The following is a 22,820-nucleotide window of genomic DNA, read 5'->3' as shown; positions in this document are numbered from 1 at the left end:
TGTTTTCCATTTTCTTTGAATATATATGTGTATATGTAATATAAAGATTATTGATATAATATGATATAATCTAATGATACAACATTAAATAGCCAGTAGAGCAGGAACAAAACTTAGGTCTCCTCCCTTTGGAATATCCTAATCACTAGGCAATGCAGTCATGCTTATTCTCTCACTTGTATTCTCTCTGGCCCAGTGAATGCTTCATTAGTCCAACCACACTGGAAGCGCTTCAAAAGAAGTTTGCAACAGCCCTCCTTGTGTATACAACATTGTCCCCTGGTTTGAGAATTCACAGTGGAAGGTGTGGGTTCAAACCTTCCCAAACAGAGGAGAGAACTAAATATGAACTTACTAAAGCCTTGGTGAGTACCCTTTACCACTGAGCTACGGGGTGTTTGGGGAAAAGTCAGAGTTTTCTTCTTGGCTTTTCTGAGGATTATATGAGAAAGCTTAATCCAAGAGGAATGCTCCAAAATACCATCCCAGTTCAAACCCCCATCTGCAGGGTGAGGAGGTCTCCTTCAGGACTCGATCCCGTAGAAGGCTTGGCTGTTCGTTGCTGTGAAAACTTGAAGTCCCAGGAAAGTCTAAAGCAGACTTTCAAATATGGAGCAGATTTGCTGCGAAAAACAAAGTCAACCTGTGTGCATTTAAACTGCAAGAACTAGTAGCCAACAGGAGATTTTGTGGATAGAGACTCCATCATTCACAGAGGCAATGAGGCAAGATACAAGTAGCTAAATCCTATCAAAAGTCTGCCATTATGGCATGGACGGATAATAATTTAGGGAACAACTGTGTACTGTAACAGATTGCCTGTTTGCTCTTTCTCTTTTGTGGTATTACTGCCCTCATTAATTTCTGTGAGCACTTCTTAAATTGAAATAGGCAAACTTCAGCTTACAGAGCTTTAAGGAGTGGTTTCAGAGCGTGTGACTAAACCTAAATGCTGTAAGAAGTGTGAACAACTGGTCAGCCAGTGGTAGCTTCTGGGTTTGGTGTGTTTGAGAGCACCCAAGGTGTGTTGTTAAAACACATCTGAATCAGGAAAAAACTGTCTGGAGCCTTACTATATCTCGAAGTTCTTGGTTTGCAGAACAGGATAATAGATCTTTCTGGTTTCTTTTACATTTGATAGTGTTAGAATAAATACATCAAGATTTTTTTAGCAATGAGAATTATTTGGGGGATAAAAATGAACCATATAGTTCAAGCTGCTGTGGAAGGAGACATTTTTTTATTGGGAATAGCTTTGTGTTTTGTGGAGATTTGTGTTCTCTGTGTAGAAAAGGTGCAATACAGGCATGACTAGGACAAACTTTCCCCACCTAAATTGCCACTCTGGTTCAAAGGTTTAGTCTGAGAATCTCTCCTGAGGTGCTAAAAATAATTGAATGTATGTCTGCTTCTACCACATTGCCTGATTGCTGCCAGCTGAGCTGCACCTGAGTGTCCAGTGAGACCAGGAACAAAGGAGCTGCTCATGTCCAATGGGTTCCCAAGAACCACCAGACGACTGAGATTTTCAGTCACTTGGAACAACTACCAGGGCATGTGGACAAGTTGCGTGGCAGAGCTGTTCTGGAAGAGCTTACCCTGCAAATGGGCAGGGTGAAATAGGCCTGACTTTCTTCAAGAATAATGACTGTACCTGATGAGCTAAATATATCAGAATAGATGAGTATTCTCTCAACCCTGTAAAGTTGAGGTTCTAAATGAAAAAAAAAAAAAATTCGCCCTTTCTGAATATACTTTGAAAAGACACTTTGTCTTGTTAAAATCTGGAAGTATGTGGCCATTGATTTCAGCGAAGGATCTGGTGGTTTGCCTATATTAAGAATTAACATCAGCAAGAATTCTGGCTGATACAGAATGGTTACAGGAAATGTTACTGACTGTAACACGAAGTCCAGCATTATTTTAAACATTTGCTGCAATTATTTTGTAGTCTTTCAATCTTAACAGGGACTGGCTGAAACATATGTCCTGAGGGTGAGATAAGGAATATTCCGTAGGTGGTAGGAATGCTGGCTTAGTGCCCTGCCTAGGTAAGTTGCCTTTGTTACTATTGCTGCAAATTTTCGAAAGAGTGCCTCATTTGTCTTGTGCTTACAAAGCTTACTTGGGAAACTGGTGTTTGTTTCAGTAAAAAACTGCAGAAATTATTTCTGCTTTTTGAACACCAACTTTGAGGTACTTTGGGCCTGATTTTGAAAGGTGCTGAGATGCCATCAAGCCCCTGCTAATGCATGTAAGCAGTGGGTGCTGAGACTCTCAAGAGGTAATGGTTTTGTGAGCTCTTACCTCTGCAGTTACCTCTCCTGAAAGTTTTCCAGTTATAGGATGGCCTAAAAGCTACTTGTAGAGTTCAAGAACCTTTCAGAACTTTAGCAGCACAGACCTACCTAGTTTTCTTCTTTTTAGCACAGATTTGGCAGTTGATTTGTTCATCAGTTAGTATGGTCTCATCTAGGCGTTCTTAATATTTTCTTAGTGTGAACCACCCCACCAGACAAAAATGTGCAAGCCACTTCCTCCCACAGAAGTTGTTTATGTGGAAAAGGAACATTAGGAAAGTATTTAAGGTATTTTTAGCTTACATTTTAGTACAGTTTAGAGTCTGGAAACAAGGAGCAGTGTGGTCTAGCTATATGATGCTGGGAGCTGATGTATAGTCCTGCAGCTGCAAGTAGGTGGAGATGGCCGAGATTCTTGGCCAAGTCTCATCTCCAATAACTCCCTGGCAAAGTGTTTTCCAAGTGGTGAGGCAGCTCAACAGGGAAGTGTGAGCACACTGCAGCGGGGGCGTGGGGCAGGACCCCAGTCCAGCAGAGCTCCCCAGAGGAATGGGGTACTGGCTCATCCCAGCCTCTTTGAGGGTGTCACCATGGCCTGGGTGGGTGCATTGGGTCTGGCTCAGCTCTGGATGTGCCAAAGCAGACCACTGATCTGGCAGGAGTGGAAAGGAGGTAACAAGTATCCTGGGAGAGAAGGAAGAGGCAGTAGCAATGGCATCATCAGAACATCTGAGAAAGGGCAGAGGGCTCAAGCAAGCAAGCAAGCCAGGCATTTTTTTCCAGCTGAGCCCTAACTACAGATCACTTATCTGCATGTAATTTGCATTGCTGAAGGTTAGCTATAGCAAAATAATGGGGATTTCTCAGTAAACTAAGTGATCTGTATATGTACATGGAGAAGAAAGGTAGACAAGAAATCCTTTCATACTTTCCAAAGCTAAGAAACTTGACTTATGCTTTTATCTGAATGCAATTATCTACCCTAACACTGTAACCTCTCTATAGTATAGCAGAAGATACTAGAAGGGAAAAATGACACAACAGAAACTGAAAATGGGTATTACATTGACAAATGTAATCATCCATCCTGGAACTGACTTATAAGACTCATAAAGTGACTCATAAGGTGATTTTCCCAATTCTCCCTAGAGACATCCCCTTTACAAGGTGAGAATCCCTGGCTGCATTGTTTCATATCTCAGCACATTGTTGAAGGCAGATGAAATTTTTAAGTTAGTTTTTGATGACTGGGAGAAAAGTGCAAAGTGATGGTGGAGTAATCCCAATAGCTGTCCCAACATGTGTTATTACTTTTTATTGTTATTAACTCTTGAATTTTTAGATCAACTGTTAGAATTGGGGAAGGCTAAACTTGTCTTTTTTTCATACATGACAATGCTTATAGAAGACCTAAGTGCATTTGGTTTTCTGTTCTTCCCAAAGGCAGTATCTGTAGCAGCCTGACATTATATCCATATACATGAGGCATTACTGAGAGCTTTGTCATGGTGCTATTTAAGCTTCCTAGCATAGTCCAGGGAGGATTTTGATTCAAAGAAAGCTCACAAGAAATGTTCCCATTTGCTAAATCACTGACACCTCTCACTGTGACATAAGAGGTACCACAGGGTGTACTACCTAGGGTGACTTTCCAGCTCTGCTACCATAGCAGCAGAAGGGCATTAATGTGCTCAAATATACCTGCCATATTGCTAATGAACATTAGAGATACCACTGTGAAATAGCAAAGATTCAGTATCAACAGGGACCTTCTATGAGAAGTGGAAAGTTAAACCATCCAGAATCTGCATCTGTGGACTCTTTTCACGGAAGTCTTCTATTGTTTTCAAAGTAAAAGGTGTTTTTAAAGGAAACAAGTTTCTCTTTCAAAATGAGATGAAGGCTGAGAGTGCTTGAAGAGCCTGCTACAAGATACGTATAAAGAGACATTTCCTGGGGTTTTCCCTGACAATAATCCTTGTAGACGGGAAGCAGAGTCTAGTAGCAGCTTTTATGTTAGAACAACTATTTTGTTATTGTAAACTCTGGGGAGAAGTTATAGGAGTTGATGGATCAACAACTTTTATCAAGCTGCAACAGCTCTTTCCATGGCTGTCCGAAAATGCAATCAACATAAATTGGAGAGGGAGGGTGGGATCACATATTCCAACAAGTTTAATTTGTCAGCCTGTAATGCACATAAATGACATAAAATAAAATTGCTTTTGAATTCAAGCCCCTTCAGGTTTCATGTTGATTGCAGAAAAAAGAACCAGATGTTTCTTCAGCAGGAATCACAGAAGCAAGATAAATATTCTCTGGTCCATGACGTTTTATAGAGTTTCCAAAAGAAACCAATTAATTATTTAATTATTGGGTGTGTTGATCATGTAAAATATAATTGGCCTAGGGCAAGTAACAGTACAACCCTGGGAGCTGGCTGACTGAGCTTACTGAGCTACACTTTTTGCCAACTCTTTTTTCTGCTATGAAAACATTGTAAGATGAATTGATGCTACTTCATCTTTCTTCCATTCTCTTTCATAAATAAAAGAGTCTCAAAACATAGACTTTCCTCCTTTCTGATCACCACCTTGTACTAGAAAGTAACTTGGAGAGAGAAGAGCCAGTAGCAAGCATAAATATTGTGATAGGAAAAGATAGCTTTGTTTAAGTAACATCAATTTAAAGAAAGGGCAATCTGTTTGAAAGAGTCACATTTAATCCTCAGCTCTGTGAGGAATTCCTCATGGTAGAGACAGCAAGGAACCATTTCTTCCCTTGTCAGCACCAGTGGGGTGGGTCTGGGAAAAGGAATGTGGTGCAGGATTTACTGGGGCACCATGCAAATGTAGGTAATTGAACTGGGTAGAATTAACAAGCTGACATAGAATTTTCCTTTATAATGTTCTATAAGCAAATATACAAGAAATAATATGTAATTTCTTTCAATCAGCAGATATTTCTTAAATAATATTTGTGGTCTTCCAAGCTTTCTCTCTGCTCATGGATGTTCCTGCATTTACTCTGTGGTAGCTATTTTCCTGTTAAGGGGCAGGAAGTAATTGAAATGAGGACTGAAAGAAATTAGTGACTCATGTCCTCATGACTCTTCCATCCTAGCTTTCTTTTGTGCTTGTTCAGCAGCATCTGGCATCTGGGAATGAAATGCTACTTCCACTGTGTTTGCTACGATCAAATCTTCAGGCAGACTGTGGGGTGGAAGTCCATTTGTCCAGTCATTGGGAAAAGAATACAGAGAAAACGTAAACAGAGATCCCTGCAAAAATCAGTTTCAGGTTCTTGAGATCTTATTTTCTTTGTCATTCCTGCCAGAAACATCCTGAAATATTTCTTTTCCTGGTTTGAGGTCAAATCATTCCCTCACCTTTCTTCCAGTGTTCTCTGCAGATCCGGTGGTTCTTGCTGGATTAGATTTGTTCTGTAGTAAAGAAATGTGCAAAGCCACAACCACTTGAAAATGTAACAGCAGGCCCTGCTAAGGAAAGGATTGGCTTCTGAGCTTTACAAAAGAAAGATAGAATGTGTTATCTGCCTGACTTTGCCCACCTTGTGCCCATTCTTAAAATAACCTTGTGGCTGAGGTCAGCAGTGCTAAGCTAAACAAACTTCCCAGAAAGTCAGATCTACGTATTCATCTGTACCCACAGCAAATTTGGGAGCTTTTTTCAGAGGACTTCAGCCAGGAGGAGGTTGAAGACAAGGGATTTTTAGCCCAACAGTGAGCCTACATGACCGGTCACAGGCTGAGAACCACAACTGAAACCTTCAAAACTAGCATTTATTCCTGGAATATACACCAATACTTTTTCCCCAACACCCAGAGTCATTGTAGAGATGGCAGAGGCTTAAGGTCACATTTTTTTACTGGCTGGTTTGGATCTGCTGTTTGTTGAGCAAATATCAATGAAGACACTTTGCTCTCCCCAGCACTACCATCAAGGTGCTGAATGCCCCTGAGATCAGCGCACTCACAAGTTGGAAGGACTAATGCCAAGTTTGAATCCTATTTTTGAAGTGATCCAAGGTACCTGGACTTATATGTGCTGTTTCTATGCTTGTCTTTATAACACAGAAGCCCCTTGCTATGAATACACAGGTAAAATTTTCAGTGTAAGGTCTCTTTCAGGATGCATTAAAAAATGAAGCTCTGCCTTCTACAAGACATAACTGCATCTAAATAGCTTTCATTGGCCATGCAAATAAAATGTTTCCATTCAGGAGGTATAAACAAGGTGGAAGCTTCTTCTAGATGGCTGAATTTTATTTTCCACCTGAAAGGCCTATCATTGACTACATAATCTGCAGCTATACTGAGGAAGGAACTGCTCTCTATTTCACCCTATATATCATCTTACGGCGACATTTTCTTAGCTGGGAATTGCTTGGTGATTTGCCAGCAGACAAATCAGTGCAGGAAAGGGATGAATTGATCACATTCATCCAGCTCTGGAGGTAAAACCCGGATCTCAGCCAGAGTCCTCCTCCCATTACAAACCTGCCTGTTCACCTGGTAAAAAGGTGCCTGAGGAGCAAAGCGTATTAGAGTGGGATGGAGACAAAATATAGTTCATACTGCTATAGCTAACCTTCCTCTTTAAATTATAGGTCCTGGTGAAGATGTTATTTATGAGTTTTGAGCTGTAGTTCATGGCACTGGGCCATTTTTCTTCTTTTCTACATATCCTTCTTCAGAAACCTCAAAGAAATGGCACTGAGCTTACTAACTAAATGTCTCTCTGTACAACTGGACAGTAGGCATAAAGCCAGGTAGAAATAATAGCTCCCTGGAGTAATTTAACTGAAAATGAAAGTTAGTCAACCAGTCATGGATAAAAGAGAGGTATCAGGTTGGAAAACTGTAGGTGGTTTTACCATTCACAAGTAATAGCTTTTCAGTCAGGTTTTGGTCACTAAAATTCATGTAAGATAAAGGGCAGTAATTTCAATGAGAATTAGTACCTCGAATTTTAGCTGCCTGTGGTCAATTTTCTGGCCCTTTGTGGTGATTTGAATGATCACTTTCAGTACTTAATACCTCTGAGGGACTTTGAAAATGTAATTTGTTATTACTAGTCCTCTGCACAGTGGGTAAAATGTATGTGTCCAACTGGCAGGAGATTGCACTGAGGACCAGCAAAGTTCATTTACCTGCACACAGACATCTGGTGATCCAAGAGCAGAGAGGTTTCTAGAAGGCAGCAGTTCATCGGTTTCACCACAGTTGCTAAAATTTGCTCCTATTAGTAGATCTCCAACCATTTTACATAGTTGCATCATCTCCAGTGTCTGAGTGTGGAAACCGAGGCAGCGTGCTGGGTAAAGACAGGTCTGGAATTGCTGTGGTCCAGCGATAGAGCCAGGCCAGGAGCTGAATGTGGGCATCCGAAATCTATGTTCAACACCTTGTCAGCATTCCTTTTTGGAACTCCTTTAGCTGACAGATTAATATACTTTTCTGGGAAAGTTCAGCATACAAGATTTGCATGGTCCTAGCAAAAAATCTTTCAGTGGTCAGAGGCGCAGTTATTTTCCGGTAGTTAAAATGTATATTTCCAAAACAGCCTGTTGGGAATAATGGTTCTGGTTCTTTTGCTTGTTGGTGTGCAGGCTCCCTGTAACCCTCCTGGAGCCAGGGAATTTTGCTGGTGTACACTCACAGTAATACAGCCTGGGATCAGGCCCTGGTCCTGTAAGACAAACCCCTAAGAGCCACCAAATTGACATGGCTTCACTTGAACAAATGAAGCAAGGAATCTATTTGAACTGGGAATTAAAAGGAGCTATTAAAACATTCCCTCTGGTATTTTTATTTTGTTTACTCATGAGGCCTGGCTCATGCCCCTCTGAATCGCACCAAGTCCATATTTGGAAAACTCTGAACTCGTTTGCATACTTACACTCAGGCAAATTTTAGACATTTTTTTTTTGTATACACAGTGCACTTTTCTTACTATTTCTCTTTTTTCTTAAACAATTAAAATCAGGAGGCTGCCTCTTTCATTTCACTTTCAAAACATGACCAAAGAGGGATCTAAGTGCTTTTTCAATTTCTTGAAGCTAAAATTTCTTCCATACTTGTTATTGCTTCCTGGCCACTGCATCCCATCCTGCATCTCCTCTCGGAGGAAGGAAGAAGCCCACATTACGCTCAAGCTGCAGCAGGATGAGGAAACGTCAAAAGTTTAAATATGGGTCAGGTCAGAGGAGCAGCCTCAGCCTGGGTGCTCCAGTGAAATGCAGTCCTGTGGGGCTGGGCAGCAGGTGCTGGGAATCTCTTCACATTTCCAGGACTTTCTGTTAAGGCCTGAAGGACTTTCTGATGGCTGTCCCTCAAGCCATTGCTCTCACCCAGTAACAAGCCCCTGCCTGTGGGAGAAAGAAAAACTAAAGTCCTGAGGGATTTTTTGCTCAGGTGTGATCTGTAAACTCAGTTGTGGCTGTTAATGCCTCATGCAAGTCATTTCACCTATTAAAGATACCATAACTATATTGAACCTGAATAAGCAGAGTATCTAAATCAATAGGATTCCTTAGGTAGTAGTCAAACCGGTAAATGTGGGTGTGTTTAGGGCTCTCATGACTGACGTGACACTGACCTGCAGGAGTGTAGGGAAGTGACAGACTCCATCCTCTGCCACCTCCACAGACATCTGCCCAGCCTGGCTCCTCTTTGGTAGAGGAAACAAAAATTGGGAAAAGAGGATATGGGAATGCATCTGGAGACAAGAGAGGCCTATGTGTCTCCAGTTAGGAGGATAAGATGCAGCCCCAGCCACACCTGTGTAAAATCCTGCCCATCCCCAGTTCCCCATCCTCTGGAGGAGGGGTCTGTGCCGGCGATCTGGCAGAGGAACTTACATTACCCTACAGGCACCAAAACTCTGCAGTCAGGTGCCACCTGGGGCAGGGAAAAGGCAAGGAGGAAGCGCCAGCTGATTAGCTCTCCAGCAAGTCTTGTTACAGAATGGGATACAGGCCCATGTCACTGACACAGCTATTCACAGGAACTGACTGGGGACTTAAATCCCCTCAGTAAGATTATAACTTTCACCAAGCCCTCACTTAGGTACCAGGGAGTCCTGGAGGCACCTCCTTTCTCACCATTGAGCTTCATATCTCCAAATCCAGCTTTTGCTCAGGCACAGGGGGCTCCTGAGATTGTACTGGGCTGACCTGCTTTGTATCTATGTCATTCCAAAAATTCATATCAGATCGTGTGCTGGAGGTGTGTGCAGGCAGATATTCCCAGCAAGTGGCTGGAGAGGAGAGCTGGGTGAAGGGAAAAGCCATGAAGGCTGTGCTCTCATCAAATGCCAGTAAAGGAGATGCTTTCCCCCCTTCCCTCTTCCACTCCCTGGGTCAGGAATGAGAGTACTCAGCCATGGTGTGAGAAACTTATTTTCATTTTTGTTCTTATTCTTAAGGGATTTGAGCCCATGCTCCCACTTCTGAGGAGAGGTCCTTCCTATTTATCAGGGGCACATTTGTGAGCAGTTTAAAGCTAGTGAGGGAATAATAAAAATAACTGTAAAACAGAATATCTCTCAGTAAGCGTTGTGCTATACATGCGTCTTTATATATCTATCAAAGAGAATAGGAGTATATATGACGATGTAGCCTAAATGTTAGTATGTTTGACTGGAAGGGGCTTTGCCCCCTTACCCAGTCTTAAGTGCTGAACAGAGGTAACCCTTCCTTCTCCTCCCCTGCATTAAGCCAGTCTCCCCTAGCCCCTTTGTTTGGAAGAGGGGGGCCAGTTGTGCCTGCTTCACTGCAGGGCTGTGAGGTGGAAAGGTGCATTACTGCCTGCTGCCTGACCTACCACAAAACAATTCCTGCTGTAGCTGGTCTGGGATACTGGGAAAGCAGAAGAAAGAGGGGTGTTGTAGCCAGCTATGTCCTCCTGCTGTGTCCGTGGACAGCCTAGCCTCTCACCTCCTTTGAAAATCCTGTCTGAAGTGTGCCAGGTACTGCTCAAAGCAGAATTTGACCTCCAGATTTTTCACTATTGTTCAGCTTAACTTTTTTTGTCTGTAGGGAAGAGGAATGCACACAACTGTCAGAAGAAAACAATTAAAAAATTTATTTCTATATTGAGGAAAATTAAACTGTGGGGTGCAGAGGAGCTGTTCACTGAATCATATGTTAAATTACACGTGGATATACATACAAGAAGTCACTCCATCCATATTGTAAATATAAAGCAGCACTACACTTAGTCCAAGTCAAGGCTGTGCATATTGTATTCTCAAATATGCTTTAAGAGACTTCACAGGTAAGACTCTTACAGCCCAGACCAGTAATTTAATTTGGTACATATATATCTTCATTACTGTAGTTTCCTATTGACTCACAATTCTGAGTACATTTTTTATCATGGTGTTCTTTTTGTCCTGCAGAAAGTGTTTATGATTTCTCATAAGGCTCATAAGTTTCCCCTAACCCAGCCCACTGCAATCAAGAAGGGAAATGTCCATTGTATTCCTATCCTGAAGTCTGGGAGCAGAGATGGAGAGAGGCTACAATCTATCCAATGTCATAAATGAAGTTTCTGACAGAGCAAGGCATGAATTCAGCTCTTTTGAGTTTATACTTGTCTGCCAGTGTGAACTGAGTGATTTTCTTTTTTTCCCTTACAGCTTTTTTACAGTGATTTATAGAAAATCTGATTATTATTCTTTAACAGACAGTTCTGAATAACTTGATAGTTATTGTTTCTACAGAATCTAAAATAATGTAAATTATTTGGAAGAAAAGGAATGCCAAAAGAGCATGAAAATACAGATATAGATCCAAAACATGCCACCCTGGCTGTCTCTGGTGTGCATGAAAAACTGGCAACAGGAAGATGGTTTTTTTCACAGCCTGGCATCTGAATTTCATCCAAGGAGAAAAGTAAGAAAGTAGAGACAGAGATAAGTTCTCATTGCCACATTTATCCTTTTTGTTTCCTTCTTGTCAGAAGCAGGGCTGGATATAAGTGAAAAGACCATGACGAAAGTGGAAAAATATTTAAAATTACCAGCAAACTCCCTCCTTCTCTGTTCACCCCGTCTCCCTTCACCTTTATCCTGTTTTCTCTCTTAGAGCAGTGCAGACCTTTAGCAGAGAATCATTAGAGTGGGAGAAAGAAAAGTTTGTTGTATCATCATATTGAATCAGTACAGGATTGAACCTATTTATTGCCTCATGCTTTTGCCAGGGAAATTTGAAATTACTTATGTCATGGAGGCTTCCACTCCTCCTCTGAAATTATATTTTGAATGAAGTAAATTATTATTAGTTGTTCTTGCCATTACAGCCATACTTCATTTAGGTTTTGGCTGCCATTTTCCTAACCCAATAACTCAGTCAAATTCCTACATGGTTTTAAAACTGAAACCAGAAAGTAGCCCAAGTAAGTCTGACCAAAAAGGGATGAAAATTATTTGCTGTGGGAAGTGGAATGTGCAAAATTGTACTGATAAGTAGTGATGCAGAAAGGCTGTTTGGACTTGGCCATGCCATCCTTACGGCATCAGGCTGCCAAATGTTCATCACACTGTGTATGGTGAGCTACTGGTCTGGCACATATGTTACTGGGAAGCTGATTATGTTGTGGAATGCTCACAACACACCATGTAGATGATGAGTACCTAAGGTGGGTGCTCCAACCCCTTTCTCTGCTTCCCTTTCCTTCGTCTTTTAAAAAAGTTGCTTAAAACCAGGTTTAATAAAGTTCTTAGCTGTGTAAAGATGCAATAGGTGTCTAATGGAAATGAGGCTGAACACCATTTCCCATGATTTCCCGTGGAACTTAGGCATCCTCTTGACTGCTTCTTTCCACAAACCTGACTAGACTGTAATTTCCACTTTTAGGTATACATGATATGTACATTTTTAAAGAAATAACTTGAGATCTCTAACAGCAATGGTTAAAACAGACGGATGTTTTAGAAAATGCTAGTTACCATCAGATAAAAATAGACAAGAAGGAGCATTACTAAAGATCAAAGTATTACAAAATAGTATTAACTGAATAATTCCCTGCAGAAAGTCAGGGGGTTCTGGCTGGTTTTACCAAAACTATTCCCTAAATTAGCATTGTAAAAGTGGAAGGGGCAGTACTGTGGTCGTGTGAAGCAAGGACCTTCTTTTGTGTGTATTTCTGAATTGTCATAAAACAAACAAGTTTTCCATGCTTGAAGGAACTCAGAAGCTCTCTCAAGTTACAACTGTTCTTGTGGCTTCAGCTATGGGAAGATTTCCCACCAATCTCTGAGCAAGAGTTCCTGTATTGTGGTATACTCTATGCTTCAGAGGACCCTAGCAATATATAGCATATAAAATATAAATTTTTGTAAGAAGGTGATAGGGAAAAAAATTTGCTTCCCTAATAAGATCATTTGCTTCTTTACAGCTTCAGTACAGGAGAAAACAGTGATTTCCAAACAAAGCCTCAATTAAGGATAAAAATAATTCTACAAATAACACTGTATTTGCATGGGAAATATGCAAAATATCATAATGCAATTCTTAATCAACTAGAGAGCTGTCAGACGTACAAAAATAAGTTAATTCTGCTGTTAATATTGCTTCATGTTATAAATATTAATTGAATGCTATTCAGCATTAGTTTCATTATTGTTTAGCAACTGTTTTTACTCCCCCCACCTTTTAAGTTGTCAAATAATTGGCCTTCTTCTGCTCACGTCTGTTCTCATAAAGTGGATTCACGGAGAAAAGAAGGAAAGTCTCATATAAACCAACTTAAAGCGCCAAAAAATGTTGTTTCCAAAGACTCTGTGAGTTTGTCCTTTTTACCTAAGTTTGATAAATTGTGAAGCAAAGTTTTGGACTGGTGGCCAGCCTTGGTCTGGCTCTAGGCATCCTTCTGTATCGAGGAGAGAATCTGCCATACTATGCACCTACTGCGTATCATGGTTGCTCTGACCAAAATTCATGAAATGCCTGAAGAAAGCCGACAGACTGCCTGTGGGAGAAACTGTCTGGTTTTCTCATTAGCAAGAGCTAAAGGGTCTGTATCAGGGCCTTTCATGTGGTAAAAAGCACTCATTAATTGCTTAATTCTGTGGTTGCTATTTATGTCATTATTTATTAATATTCTAGAATCTGACACTGGGGCAAATTCTAGTCTTAGTTAAATTAGTAAGTTAATAGTAAATCTAAAAAGTGGCTTGATTCACTATTGTTCTTTTGGATTTCTTCTAATTAAAATAAACCCTATACCATTATAGGGTTATTCCCCATTATCACAAGTGCATGTACTATATTACACTGCTGTAGTACAAATTTCTTCAAAGATATTAAAGGTTTTGTATTGGAACAGGATGTGAAGTGGATAAATACAAATCCATTTTACAGACTTGAAGGTGAACGTACCTAGGCATGCCAGAGGGCACCCTAGTAAATCCGTGAAAAACCTAGGAAAGAAACCAGAATACCAGCCTTGGCTATGACCACCAGCACATTTTCTTCATCAGTTCCTCAGCAGATAAATTCACATCAGCCAGCCTTGTACAGCCATAAACTTGGCACTAATTTCAAACACAGAAAATGTCTTGTCCTGGGTCATATGCATTTTAATGTCATGGAGAAATCCAGTCATCACTATGAAGAATGGGTTACTTTTGCACAAGAGTTTGAGACCTGTAGAGATCTAAGCCAAAGTGCTGGAAAAGTCCAACAAAGAACAACCTCATGCCAGCCAACCAATGTGAGATGGTGCAAGAGCTGGTCTCCTGTCTTCACCCCAGGTGGTAATAGGCAGATTTAGCCAAACACGTGTTATTGAGCACAAGAGTAGTTAGAGGAAGTCATGACAAAAAAGACGGTCTTAGAGCTCCTTTCACCCTTCAAAACTGCGACATGATTTTGCCTTTGTTTTATGAATCTGAGAAAGAAGGATGATCCATATCCACACACTTAAAAATGCAGTGCTTTTGTCTTATTTTTTTTCATCTTATTTCTCTCACCAGCATAATAAAGTATATACGTAACAGAGGGATAAAGGCTGAGGATCCTCAGGCTCAATTAACTGGCTTGTCTGAACGAGCAGGCAATCAGTTTCCATGAACAGTTTCAAAAATGTGCCCAAAGTCTCACTGCTGAGAGTTCATAATCTCGTTTTCAGCCCAAAATTATTCAGGCCAGACTAAAGCAACTTTTCACTGTATAAGCTTTATCATTTACCTAATGAGCTCTTCTCCCTCCTAGTGTTTGTCCTCAGATGCAGGCAGAAAGGAGATGTCACCCTCACAGAATCATTTTGCAATGCAGAAAGAATTAAGATCTTTGTTCATATGGTGTGCTCTTCATTTCCCTCATCTTCCTGTCTTTCTTGTACTTCAGTTCATATTTGCAGACTTCGATGGTCAAAAGATGTGTCCTGTATTCCTGATGGAGCCTCTCCAATGTTTTCTGTGAAGGCAAAGGTAATTCACTCTCTCCCCTGACACATTCAATGGCTATGTTCAATGCCAGGGAATATGGGTGTGCCCTCTTGTAGGCACTTGGAGGTCTCTTCTTGAGGATTCATGGATTTTGGAGACATGTAGGGATGAGGTTGGAGAGGGCATGTCTGAATTAACTGCAGCAAACAGAACTGAGATATATCTGAGCAATACAGGAGAAAATTTAGGAAATCTGCCAATAACAGAGAGAACCCACAAAGTGTGGATTTCAGCACTATAAAAAGTCCTCTCCTGAAGTTCTTCATTTTCTTTAGGCTTCTGTACTTACAGAATTGAGGCATAGATACACTTGTTTTTTCTTACTTTGCAGAGGAATATATCAAGTAGATATTAAAGACATAGAAAACCCCAGACAATCAGAGAAAAATAAATCAAAAATAAAATACAGTAAGTTGCCTATTTAAACCTTGTGTACTAATTATTGTGGAATCTGATTTTACTTAGATTTGGGGTACTGGGGCTTTGGTTTTACTTGTGTTGGCATACAGTGATGTGTAGCAACAAATGAAAAACCTGTTGATGTACTCTTTTTTTCAGCTCCAAGTTGACAATGGAATTTTATTTTGCTTTCTCTGTCTCTGTTTCTTCCCATCACATACTTTTTAGCCATATTTGCAAAAAGTTTGAGGAAATATTGCTACAAATACATATTTAAGATTTGATTACTCATTCTCATCCACTATCATGTGCCAGACATGCAGCCTACTCTAACAGATTACTGTTCTTAAAGTTGTTACAGGAAGGTTAAATAAAATGTTGCTTTTATGACGCTGAATATCTTTATGATGTTTTAGCTAAATTATAGGCTGTTTGGAGATGCCACAGATGTGCCAGGTGTTAAAATCAAACTGGCAAAATGTCACCAGTCCCTTGCCCAAGTTATCGTGTCCCTGATTCTCAAGCACCTACCATTTGCTGTCCAACACCTCAGGAACCTGTCCCTGCCACACACCCTTCTGCACATTTAAGGACACAAAGCAAAATCAAAACATGCCAAAACTGCTCCAATAGTAAAATCAAAGTCTGAACTGAAGCCACCAAAAATCCCAGTTTTCCAAATTGCCGTCCACTGCGCTTGTTAGCCATCCTCTTTCAGGAGCCCCCTTCACTAATTTTGTTTGCTTTCAGAGTCTTGGGAAAAGACATGTACAATTTCAAAGTGGTAGCTACGTGTGTGTATGTATATATGTATATATTTATATACAAATATCTATCTCTATGAAAAAACAATTAAAAATAAAATACGCATCTTCCACAGCAAAAGTAGTGCCACAAAATCAATGAATGACTGATGCTGCAATCTTCATGCTGCAATCTTTATGTGACAACAGAAAGATTCTGAAAACAGGTTAAAGAAGGAAAGTTGAAAATCTTGTTCTTTAAAATAGAGCCAGAGCTGGACAGTAATTCTGAATGGGACATTTTGACAAGTTCTTGGTGAATATTTCAAATTTAGTTAAGAAGAATAGGAGTCTGAAATGTTTGCAGGTGTTTTTATTCTACTTACTGCCTGCTCTAGTTCTTTCTGTTAAAATATATAAATAAATGGTTACTTGACACACTTTAAGTGAAAATGGGATTTCTTTTGAAAGTATATAAGCAAGAAATTACAATGCAAGTACTTTAAGGGCATTTAGGTCTCAGGTTTTGTAGAGTAATTCAAGCGCAAAGAAAATGAACTTATTTTAAATATTTTAAAATTTTTATTTTTTTAGTGTTGCAATCTATTTTTCAGCATGTTTGAAATGTTTCAAGAGATGAAAGCATCTCATTTTTAAATCATTCACATTCTTCTACCTCTTTTTTTGTATTTTAGGACTTCAAGGAAAACCTGTGCTGAAGCTGGCTAGCTTTTAAAAAAGTTGTGTTATGAAGGTGCTGACAAAAAAAAGTAAGATATGTTTAGATATATATTATTTTGAGGGTATGAGAACAGAATAAAAATTGTCAATGGGTGCATAGACTGTGAAGTTCTCTGCATCCACTTTCAAACCTTTACCTTGTTGTATTGCTGTAAATTGGTCCCAGTATGGATTAAAACCAGGTCAAAAATACTTATTTGCCAGACTTAACTTAGGTATTGTTCTGCCTTCAAATATTTGTGGTTGACTTACAGTATATACCTCCCATAGCCAAATAATACAGAAATGCGCTTGAATTAAGAAGATGGAACAAGAGAAACCTTTTTTGCCCACTGAGCTGAAGTCACACCCAAACCTTTCATGAATGTTAATGCCAGTTGTGCAGCTTCACAATGGTGACCTGTAAATCTACTCTCAAGACTCCAGAAGAGAAAAAAGATGCCTCCACTTTTATAGAACACCTGCCAAATTTAGAGCATGGAAGCACAGCAAGGATAATCATGCTTTATGTTTCAGAGCAGAAGAAAATTGGTTTATGGCCCAGAGATGATGCTTTTTCCCCTTGGGTATCACACCTTTGGGCTGTAACGTTACAAATTCCTCTCTCTGAAGTTCTAAGACTTGAGAGCTGGACACCATGAAAACTGCAACGGGGAGTTGAGAGACCAAGGGGAAAACCACTTCTTTGGAGTGTTTGGTGGTTGTTTTTTTCCTTGGTCTGCAGTGAGAAATAACCCAAAAAGTGTTTTGACCAGCTCTCCTGAGTCACCCCACACCTGCCTCATTTATGGGCTTCTGAGGGTTGTGTGCCAGCTGAACTCCCTACCCATCTACAAAACTACAAAAATCTTTTTAGGGAATATTTCATTTTTCTTCTCCCAGCCAATAAAGAGGCTGGACCCCTCTTTCTCTTGTAAACCAGGAAAAAGATTTCAGCTGGGTACCGTCTGAGGCTGTGTGCTGAGAGCTGTATCACTTTTGGAAGCTTTACCTGAATGAATTCCACTTGCCATATGTAGACTATTTCTGTTAAATAATGGGTGATCTATTTCCCCATTATGCTATCAAATCAGTGCTCAAGTTGCTAGTAGCTGCAAGGAAATCAGATACCTGCTTACACAGAGAATCTTTACTTTTAAATAAAATTAAGTGAGAGGGGGATTGCAGAAATGAGGTGTTGACATTCAGTTGGAAACTGAGTGGATTTAACAAACCTGTGAATTTTAAGATGCACAGGAGATTCTATCTGAACATTAGGGAATTCTTTTTTTTGCTGTGTGGGTGACTGAGCACAGAACAGTTTGTCCAGAGGGGTAGTGGAGTCACTATCCTTAAATATCTTCTGTCTATACATGATTGTGGGGAACTGGATTTTAGTTGTTGGGATGCTGAAGCAGATGACCTCTGGAAGTTCATTCCAACCCCCCTTCTGTGATTCTGTATGTGTCACAGCACTGCTTTGAAATTATTTTTGACATTGTACTACCTTTCAACTAGCAGATGTCTGTATATGCAGTAGGCTTTACTGATTTGGTCTTCTCTTTACTATTTGCCATTTTAAATATCTTATGCTTTTACTTTGCTGTAGAAATCCATGTTTAAAATATCTAAAATGTTGGAACATCAATGTGAAGTTCCAGTTCATGGGAGAGAACTTCTGTCTTCTCTGGTTTTATTTGTATTGCTCTCCCATTGAATTTCATGTCCACAGACCCTGCAAGTTTATGTTCAATCTCAGTTTCCCCAAACTAATTTAAAAAAAGTAAAACATAAAGGGGAAAAAAATATGCCATCCTCAGTTAACTTTGAAATATAATCTGTTGCTTTTTTGGAAAGGGCAAATAACTCTTGCTCTAATGCACCAAAAATGCATATTTATCGCTACCATTACAATGACAAACAAGAAGATGAGGAGAGGTAAGGCTGCTGAAGCAAACATCCTTTATTATTATTTGCAAGCAAATTTTCTCAATTTCCAGCAGCTCACACTGCATTATTAAAGAGCAAAGACTCAGGAAACCACAGCTATAACAGATAATACTCTGTACTTAGAGCCTTTCATCTAAGACTATCAAAACCCTTCAGAAAGGCAGGCTTTATTACTACCAGAGAACAGAGGAGGAAACTGAGGCATACAATTTATGTGGTTCAATCTCGAGTTTAATGTAAACTCAACCACAAACTGAAGAAACTTAGAGCTTTTTGGTTTCCACTCCCCTCAGCTTACCTTGGTGGTGTAACTCTATTTACAAACTGACACTATGCGGGTTATTATGCTTGCTGAATGTCTGTCATAGCACATAATGAATAGGAAATTATCAGTGGAATTACAAACAGTGGGTACAATAATAAATGACAGTTAATTATGTGTAATAGATCTGATCATTTATTGCTACAGGATGTCAGTGATAAAATTAATTTTAAAAAAGCTGATCAACTTCATAATCTTATAAAACAAAACATATTAGCTACCTATTACCTTCCTTTCATGACTTGTTATTAATTTTCTATTGTTATCCAAATGCAGGGCACAATATAACCCACACCACTCTTTTCTAATTAGGAAAGGTCCTTGCCTTTCAGGTAGGTACAGGATTACTGACTCATACTAAACAGAGTGAATTTTCGGTTATTTTTCAGGATAAAAGGAAACACTGAAATAAGGAAAAGGGAGGTAGGGACAAAAGCAAGGAAAACAGCAAAACTCCCCAACAAGTAAATAAAAATAAGCAGAAAACAATGTGATATTTAGTATTTCATTGCCTTCCAAAGAACCTTTTGTGCTACAAATCCAGTTAGATTTGCATTTTTATTTCAACCCTTTAACATTTTTGGGTCAAAATTATGCTTAGTTGAGGACAACCTTAAACAGTCAGGCTGATAGAAACCCAACTTTTTAAAGTGAGAAATCATGTCTTAAAATTCTGCAGCTTCTTCAGGTCTCTATCTATTAAGCAGTAGACATTTTTGATTAAATTCAGTGCCATCAATCTAAGATAGTTTTTTCTCCTCTCTCTCTTTTTTTTTAATAATGTCTGACAGCTTTTGTAACAAAGTTTTTCAAACAGGACTTCAAATTAGCAGCAATTTATAGCTAATATGAATAACGAAGTAGTGTGGATTTACACAAAGAGCTGCCATTTCATGTTGAAAATCTCTGCTTGTCCATAAACACTTGGAAATGAATTTAAGGGAGACTTATGAATGAGACAGCAGCTAATAGTGCAGACTGGCCTAATTTGGCTTGAGTTACCTGATTAAGTATCTTTTTACTTTAGAGCGTTTCAAGTGAAAAATGTATTGGTAACAAATTTTTGACAGTTTTCCCATTTATGGTAGAAATCCTATTAAAATTAATCAGGCTTTCAATTTGAAACAGCCTGATAAAAATTTAAATCATGAAAATGCTATTCTACATTTAAACTATCATTCACTTAGCTCTTTAATGAGATCAAAAGTAACCACTTTTTGTGACACTTGATCATTTGAAAGCTGGTCAAGAACTTCAATCAAAGACCTTTCAAATTCAGTACATTTCTATGGAAATAGTTATATCTGAGCCAAATTTAATATCTTTTCTCTCAAACCAGTGCATTTGTCCAGAAAATAAAATCCTGAATGGAACAGGAACTAATTCTTTACCCCAAAGCTTCTCAGCACAGTGAATATCTGACCCAAAAGTTATACACAGCTTAACGCAAGCACACCTGGAGTACAATTCCTAATCAGATCTGCTTTTATAAAGAGGTTCAAGTGCTCTTTCTCTTACACAGCACATTTACTGTAACTATCACAATACTCCTGTGTAGTGGCTGTCATTATAGGGGTATTAGATGGCTTCACTATTTATGAGGAGCAAAAAAAGGTGACTAATAAAAATCTTCCTATCTAGTGCTAGTAATAACTTTATGCTTCATTGTCAAACACCTTATTTCTGTTATCGGTCTTCTGTTTTGTCACATCTCTGTGAAAGTTTCACCCTATTTCCCATTTAAAATGCATTCCAACATTCCTATTCCACTTCAAAAAGTTCTCTATTTATTGATTAAACAGCAGTTAATATGTCTCACTTGAAACATGCATAGGGGCCAAACTGTGATCCAGATGAATATTAGTGTTGCACTGTTGTAGGTGCCTTTTAATGAAGGACTAAACCAGAGATTATTCTTTTGGTTGGGTGCCTTCGTTTGCAGGTTGTTTTCTTGTCTGGCAACAGTGTAATTATAGTTTGGTTCCTATGTAATATTCTGGGGCAGAAGTAGATTTCCTGGCAGTCAGGGTCCCCCAGACCTGAGTAATGTTGCTCAAGAGGTATTGTTTGCTCAGGCGAGCCATCAGCCTGGCCTCCAAACTCCCTCTGTAATAAGAGGCAGAAGAGCCCCAAAAAGAAGGAAACAGTAACCTGTGGGAAAACTGAGGGGCTGGGAAAGCCCAGAGGGTATCAGCCCCGGAGCAGGAAGGAGGAAGGGCCTACTGAGGACACAGTGACCTGGAGGGCAGCTCCTTTGGGGAGGGACTGAGCTCACCACCTGTATGAAAACCTGTCTCTTGTCCCCATCTCTTTGGTCACAGTGTGAGGACAGGCCACCTTCCTGAGACCCACCATCAGTAGGACCAGGTTTCCAGGGAAGAGCAGCCTGTGGAGAGTCTCTCCACAGGCCAAAATAACTCATCACTGAGATACTGGGGTAGAAAGAGGGAGGCATGAAAATCAATGTCATGGAACAACATCTGGGATTTTCAATCTGTATATAAATCTGTACTGTTTTCTGTCATAAATTTGCAGTGACAAATTATTATTCATTTTCTGCAGGTACTCTGGGATTCTTCAAAGTAATGCAAAGTACCATTTCTGGGAGGAATCGCAGAGTGCATGACTGGAAAAAAACACATCTGAAGAAACAGTTCACATGCTAAAAAATAAGCCTCACAAACTACAAAATGTGCCATAACTTTGATGAGAATTCATTAAAACCATGTGTTTGCCTCAGTTTCCCTCTGGAACACCTTACAAAACACAGACTTGCAGCTGACTCCAAAAATGCAGGCACGTACCAGAGCCATGTTGTTCAGTAGGTTTATTTATCTTAGGTTCAGCTGATTTGTTGCAGAAATATGCTAGACCCTTAATCCCAGTAGGAAATTGAAACTCTGAGAAAGACAAAGTCTGGCTGACCCCCCGCAAGAACAAGCAGCAAATCCTGCTGAGAAGTAGCAGTAGCAAAAACAGAGGGAATTACCAGAGAGTTTTGTCTTGGAGGATGACAACTGTTTAAAAAATGCAATGACTGAAGGAGTAATTCTTCTACACCCTCCCACTTTGTCTGTATTAAGCATGTAACAAATGGTGAATTGAAATCTATACTGGTAATAGTGTCAATGAGGGATCAGGATTATACATGATACTTCCTCAATTTGTTATGCCTCTTTAGCATTGTGGCTTATTGCAGGGAACGACACAGTTCTCAGGCATTCCCTCATGGCCTGTCCTGATGGATAATAGAAATAAAAAGAGGCAAGGTACTGGTGACACACTGCTCTCATGACATTTATCAGGGGCATAGTTATCTGGGTTAGGGATGCTTCCTGTTCTCCGTCAGAGTGCCATATTGATTGGAATTAATAGTCCTGCTTGCTTGGTACTTTTTCAAGGAGCACCCCATGTGGAAGGGGCCCTGGTGCTAATGAATACACAAGTTTATACTCTGAAAAAATATTTATAATGCTATGAGAAAAGCAACAAGCATGGTTCTTTGCATCAGACATGCAAACTCCCCTCTGTTTAAGCTGTTCCCACTGACCTGGTTTCATTAGAGATAAAATTCTGCTGGCATGTGAATTAAATGGGTGTATTTGTCTTATCTCAGCTTAAACTTTAAAAATGGCTAAATAATTGTTTTACAAGATGGTGGGGGTTTTTTGTATTTTTTTTTGTTGTTGTTGTTTATGTGGAATCCAGATTTCATTTCTATAGCTTGTCTTTGCTACACCTTAGCACATGAGCTAAAAAACAGCCTCAGAACACAGCCAGGCCATTCTAAGAAAATGTATTTTCCTTCCTAGCTTATGCTGTGGTCTATACTATATTAACAACAAGTTAGAAAGCAAAGGATTGAGATTTAGGAGAAAGGAATTTTAATCTGCATTCTCAAGATTTTTGG

At 39.6% G+C, this 22,820-nt stretch overlaps 1 long non-coding RNA gene across 1 annotated transcript; it reads left to right on the top strand.

Moving 5' to 3' along the window:
• The first annotated feature begins 14,670 nt into the window (after positions 1–14,670).
• Positions 14,671–22,503, top strand: LOC121675175. Its single transcript, XR_006019983.1, has 3 exons — positions 14,671–14,758; positions 16,614–16,688; positions 21,473–22,503. It is a non-coding gene; the product is annotated as an uncharacterized LOC121675175 (long non-coding RNA).
• Positions 22,504–22,820: the final 317 nt, after the last annotated feature.

Source organism: Corvus kubaryi, unplaced genomic scaffold (assembly GCF_017639235.1).
Source record: "Corvus kubaryi isolate FWS band 111438036 unplaced genomic scaffold, C.kubaryi_AGA036_p1.0 72, whole genome shotgun sequence".
Taxonomy (NCBI): Eukaryota; Metazoa; Chordata; class Aves; order Passeriformes; family Corvidae; genus Corvus; species Corvus kubaryi.
Note: the sequence above shows the minus strand (reverse complement) of the source record. Positions and strands in the feature narration are given on the sequence as shown.